Here is a 6,961-nt window from a genome sequence, read left to right as displayed (position 1 = left end):
ATGTTCGACATCAACTCATTTATTCGCATGGCTAGAATCGTACCAATTCGAAAAGTAGAAATGAAGACCCTGGATCTAGTTTCTACCATCCAGGTTGCGAGGAGTTTTGTATTCATTATCTAAGTAGACTAATCACAAACAGATGGCTGCGCCCATACTGTGTCTACAAAAGTCTATGATTATGATGTACTGCAAGATCATTCCTGTATCATAGTAGTTAGTCTGTTAGTTAAAGTTTTAATCTGAGTATGGGAATGCCTACCTCAGTGATGATATAATCTTATAAATGTATTTTGTGTTGAAAATTGCAGGTTCTGACCAGGCCGTCCACGAGATAATCCTTGAAATGATAAAGCGCTTCACCCTTCCTAGATAATACAAAACCCTAATCTATTTCAGGCTTCGCACTTTAGGGGGCAATCTGTTACACTAAAAAATGTCACCATGACCATTTACAGTTAGGATGACTCTATCAACAGTCATGCTACCCTCTTAGGCAAGTCTTATGCCTCTGCTCTCCATGTCAAACTTCAAAAAAGAGAGAAAGTCTTGTATAAATGTATTTATCTCTGGGGACGCAGGTTCTCTCAACCTTACCTGCGGGGACGCTCCCAATGTTCACAAAAGCTGCGTCCAAAGACGCTCTGTATGTAAATGGACAGGTGCGTCCCCCTGTAAAGGTTAGAATGCGCAAGTTTCATCTTTAAAAAGTTACTTGTGGTCATTTCTAGAGCATTCTAGAAGGTTGTTCGACGTGTATTGGGCGCCTCCAGATGGTTCATGCACTCCTATCAAAGAGGAACTTATCCCATCAATAAGGGAGCTATCCCATCCAAAGAGGGGATTATCCCATTGATGGTGGACCTGATTAACTTCCTCTTGAGCACTATAAATACAGGCATTGGGCCAGAAGGAGAAGAGGTTGAAGCTATAAATTTTCTAAGGGTAAATGCTGCAGGAATTAGGACTCCCATTTAGAAGCTTGTGAGGAGAGATTTCCATCTTTGCTTGTTCTATTTGGAAGTGGGTGTGCTTTGTCAAAGTAAAGGAGAACTCTTGATGGACCCTGGGAAGGACTTGCACAACACCAAGGCTCAGGTTGTATTTGTTCTTTTTGTTACCTATTAATGCAAATGAGTCCATTCTTCTCAATAACTTGTTGTTTATGAGTTATTTCATGTACTCCTTGGTCTACATGTTGAATATGCTTTGTTTTATGTTATAATCAGGTGCTATTTAATTGTTTGACTGTTGGTGATTACAGGTTTTGGAGAAAAGGAGGAGCTCATCCAGATCAACAAAGCTTGGATTTCTACAACAGCGTTTGGACAAAGGTAAGAACAAAACACTTGATATCTCATATCATAATGCATGTTTAGAGAAGGATAGATCTTATTTGTCTTGTTTGTCACTAGAGAGTCTTAGGCTCCTAGGGAGGTTGGTTGTGTCCGCACAATCGACTCTTTCCGCCTGACAAGGACCATATAATTTATTGCACAATGAAGCAATACAATTTGAAACTATGAAACCTAATCTAGAGAAGAAAATATTTAAAATGAACAATCCAACTAAAGATGTGGAAGATCAATTGGATAGTACACCTACTTTTTTGAACCACTATTAGAGACAAGATGCAACATAAGGGAAGTGAAATTAAATAGTTGAAAAATTGTTGCAGTTGAGAATTGAATAATGGGAACAAACACAAGTATCCAAGAATTAAGGTAAGGAAATTGGAAAGTTGAAGAAGCAACTAGAAGAGTCTTCATCATGAAGTGCACTTGAGACATCTTTATTCATAACACAAATCCAAATTCAACAATTGAAAGTAGAGTTGAAAAGGCTTTCAATAAAAATTGTGGGTTTGCATTGCTAATTTCCCAAAAAATAAACCATTTGTTTGTAACAACAAAAATTAAAAGTCGAAATACGAATTGTTGAATCAAAATAGGAAGGTGAATGGATGAAATATTTTAGACTTAGAGGATTTCAAGAAGAATATAAAATAAAAGAACCTCAAACAAATTGTGCAATAGAAAACAATACAACTTGGGGGTAACATCAACAAATCATAAACTTAATAGAGTAGTTGTAACATTGGGAGCCTCAACCACAACAAGTGCCTATAGAATATAGCAAAAAAAAAGATAGGTAAAAGTAGATTTTTGAAGAGGGTTAGCATGAATAACAAGCTCCAAGTATTTTTCCTCAGGTGGTCATGGGTTAAACTCTTGACACCTCATGATTTTTATATATTATTCAATATGAAAAGACAACACTTCAAGGGTAGGTTGGATTCATTGAGCTATTAAAAAAAGGAAAAGAAAGCAAGAAGAGGAATATATTGAACACCCATTAGGTGATTGTTAAAAACCTATAAATACATTGGTTTAGTTGGTACTATTAAGTATTAATGGGGAAAATGATAGTCCACATTTGCAACAACTCATTTGCTATGTTTTGTTTTCCAGGAAATACCTTGTTTAGGACTAGTTATAGGCATTTAGTTTAGATCCACAATAGGAGAAACAAAGTACATTTTAGCAGATTCATGTGACTAAGTGTTTACCATGTTTCCTCTGCTAGCCTCCATCTACTTTGTGTCTTCATTTCTTGTGCTCAATTCTGTTAAGATCCATGTTGTTATGCTAAGCTAATATTTTTCTAGTTTACTCATTCCATTAAGTTATTACACTCTATCATACTCCATTAAGTGACTACTGCATATATTTACTAACCACAAATTACATAATGTACATAACATTGTGCTAGAAATGAAAATGTAACACCTAACACTTACTGGAAATTGTAGGAAACAAATGTTAAAATTTTGAAATCATACAAGTCCATGAATAATTCTCATATAGATAGCCATTACCAATCCCTACAAGAACACACTCCATCCTTAAAATGATGAAACTGGTTTTCATCACTTACAATCGTTTCTCGCTTCACGATCTTGGAGATGAACCTCGTTGCATTATGACAATCATCACGAACATGAAGGTTTTTTTTTATTTGTATAATTCTTCCAAGGTTTGTATTGATAAGAGAAAAAGATATGGCTAACGTTTCATTGTGACTACACAAAAGGTGTTCCTTCACTTCATCCTTAACATTGTGTAGTGTAAATATTGTGTTAGGGGCATATCCTTCCTCCTTCATCTTCTCAGCCAAAGTCTCCAACATTTCATAGATTCCATTTGTCTGAGCATGTGATTTGTCTCCTATAAGAAAGCAATGTACCTTTTTATTTAATTCAACATAATTGCATCCTGGTATCTTTTTCAATCCTTGGTCTCTCATTATTTTTTCTCACATTTTCCACACCATCCCACATGCCAACCATGGTATAGATGTTTTACATCAATACATAACATCCAACATTTTGAGGCTCTAATTCAATGAGGCATTTAGCTACATGCTCTCCTAATTGAATATTGTGATGAATTTTACAAGCGCCAAACAAGGCTCCCCACATACTAGCACTGGGTTTTATTGGCATGTTTTTGATGAAGTCCTCTACCTCATACATACATATAGCATGACCAAGAAGGTCAACCATGCATGCATAATGCAATACTCTAGGCATGATAGAGTAATTCATATCCATACTATAAAAGTATTGCCAACCCTTATCTACAAGGCTTGCATGATTGCATGCAGATAAAATACCAACAAACGTAATATGGTTAGGCTTCATGCTTGTTGGTTTCATTTGGGGAAGACAATCCAGGGCGTGCTCACCATAACAATTCATTCCATAACCGACAACTATTGAATACCATGAAACTATGTCTCATTTAGACATTTCATCAAAAAATTGGCGTGCCAGTTTTATTTTTCCACATTTGGCATACATATCTATGAGAGTAATCCCCACTACAATATCAGACATAAATAATTCTCTAATAATATAACCATGAATCCACTTACCTCATTACACAACTACTAACTGGGCACTAGATGGCATCACATTCATGTTTCACCATGGTGATAGAGTCAGGTTTAATGCCTTCCAGTTGCATTTGTCTAAGCAACATCAAAGCTTCATTTGCATTCCCATTGACCACATATCCAATAATCATGGCATTCCAAGAGACCACATCCCTTTTAATAATTTTTTCAAACACAACAAAAATAATATATATACTCCTACACTTTGCATACATATCGATGAGTGCAATTCAAACAAAAAACATCCGATTCAAACCCATTTCTAGTTATGTAATCATGGCTCCACATGCTTTGTTGCAAAGCTCTTAGATGGGTGCTAGCCTGGATGAAACTCACTAGTGTACATAAATCAGGAGCCACATCTTCCTTTTACATTTCATCAAACAATCCTAGAACTATTTTAGGATGTCCATTCTAAGCATACCCAAAAACCATGGCATTCCATGAGACAACATCTTTGTACAAATTTTTTCAAATGCTTGGCATGCAATGTTAAGACTCTTACATTTAGTGTTATTGGAAATTTTGTCACATCCGATCAGTGAGCCTCATAATGGGATCAATCAACATCGTATTCCCCGTTTTCACCATCTTCCACAAAGCCCTAAGCATGTACCTTTCATTTCCCATAGTTTTAGCCCTAAACTGCTTCATCTGAGCTAGTTTGAGGACCAACGCTCCATGTAAGCCTACTAGTGTGTGTTCACTAGCAAGTTTATTCACTATGGCCTGCATTGGTCACCAATATTTTGCTCCCCTTTGCACCTGTGTTGTTTCTAGAAATCCGGGAAATGATCGGGATTTTAGAAGCTTCCTCTTCTAGGAGTTTCCAGAACTTGTTACAACTACTTACCTTGGATTAAATATTCATATCCTATCCTTCCCTACATTAGATTTTTCACCACTTAACCTTTGATCCTATCCCTCCATTAAAGGTGGATCTCTTACCATATATTGGTAATTGGATAAGAACTCCCTAATTTCCCCACTTCTCTATATATTCCCAACCTTCTATGTGGTTGGGGGTTGGATTTTGGGAGTGATTTTTCCCTTATGTTGTTATAGTGAGTGGTCATCATTCCATGAATTTAGGGTGATTGGAGGTGCATATTCTGACAAGGAAAGGACAAGTCAACAACTTGGAGGAGCTCTTCTACAAGATCAACTACTTCTAATGGTTGTAATCTCCTTCCATTTATAGTAATACAAATAATTCATTGTTTTCCTGGATGTGATGTTGTTTCACTTATTTCAATACCATGTTGATATATTGAATGAAGTACTTAGATAATATTGCATATATCTATTAGATTCTTGGCTTGTGTTATCTGACTGTGTAGGTTCTAATTTTGGCAATCAAAGCTGGGATTGGAGCTTCCAAGCGGAAAAAGGAGTGAAGCATGTGAAGGATTCCAGGTAGGCCTCACTCCATCATCTATTTACTTTAAGGAAAAGCATTGTTTTCCTTGTCTCTCTGTTGTTCTAGGTTAGCCACCGACCTAGGGGAGATACTTTTGTTCACAATCGTAAATCCCATATAACAAATTGGAGACTCCGCTAGGGAGAAAAGAATTCCCTTAGCGATATCCTTGTCCATTGTGATTGTTTACCTCCTTGATAGACCTTTATGGTATCATCCAACCAAGAACATACCTAGGAAGTAATATCATTGAACCTTTTTTGCAATTTTTGTGTCGGAAACCTTTTTCCCAGGCCCAACGCACCCCTATGCCTTTGATAGAGTGTTGCACCTCACCTTGGCCCACCCTACATCAGCGTTGCAACACACTGGTGCCCCTTCTGCACCAGCGTTGGCCCCTATTTTTTCAAGAATTTTTCCTTGCTTATTGAGCTTATATTTGGTCAACCTACTTCCAGCTTAACTTCACTGAGTCTTTAGTGTCTTGTGGTCTCTCTAAGCCTCCATTTGGTTTGAATTTGTGTTGTTTGCCTTTGGTAAGAATTGGTTTTGATTTTTCTTAATTCTTATCATTTGGCCGCTTACATTTTGTTTTGGTTTGGTTGTTGGTCGCCTGGATGAATTTTTCTTCTGGTCATGATTCTGAAAAGTGTAATTAAATTAGTAATTGGACATTCTTCATCTTAGTTTTCTCCATTTTGAAATTTAAGTGTGGTGAAAAGAAAAAAAAATCATCGACGTTTATGGTTTTGCATGTGCATTAGTATAGGAACATTTACATTGGAAAGAAATTTCATTTTGCATCTTGTTTGTTGCATATTGTATGCCACATATTTATTGTTTCTTCCCTTAGCTAGATTTTCATTGAAAGAGAAATAATTTCTATTTTCTCATGATAGATTTGCATCTTAGGATGTTTAGGTGACATTCACGGTGAGCCCTAAAACTGAAACATAATCAAAGATAATAGTAAAATTTATTAAATCAACTTAAGGATCATTTGTAACATTAATGCAAGCATTTAGAGGTCTAGGCTAGAGATGTGTTCCGACGTCGTTAAACTTAGGAGATGTCATTGTTTTCCAGTGTTGCATCCTGGGGTGAAATCTCGTTCCATGTATGTTAGTGTATAGGACCATACTCCATGTACCTTCAAGTATATTGGTAGTGCTCCACGCGCGTAAACTATATGGGAACACTCTCATCGAACGGTTATGCATCAAACAATGCTACTACGGACTGCACTCCCACGTACTGTCGAGTATATTTTTGGAGTCCCCTATAGGTAGCTATCTGTCCATAGGTAACTGAATCGACTACCTTGTATACCATGATACATCGAACACAACATTCAGGGAGATTTCCTGCATGTACGTTAAGTCCTTGGTTCAACAAGGTGTATATTGCAGTTCATGGTTGCTTGGTAAAGCTTTTTCCTAGCTTACCCCTTTGTTTTATTTTGTGTTGTTAATTTCTAAAAACAATTAATTGACTATGGAACAACATCCTCCCCATGGAACAAATCCTTAGTAGATCTTAGGTTGAGACTAATGAAAACAGTTCTAGAGTTTACCAATCAAGGGA

The sequence above is a fragment of the Pinus tabuliformis genome, chromosome 5_1, assembly GCF_031772625.1.
Source record: "Pinus tabuliformis cultivar Carrire ecotype Pingquan chromosome 5_1, CPIR1, whole genome shotgun sequence".
NCBI lineage: Eukaryota > Viridiplantae > Streptophyta > Pinopsida > Pinales > Pinaceae > Pinus > Pinus tabuliformis.
This window is presented reverse-complemented; position numbering follows the sequence as displayed.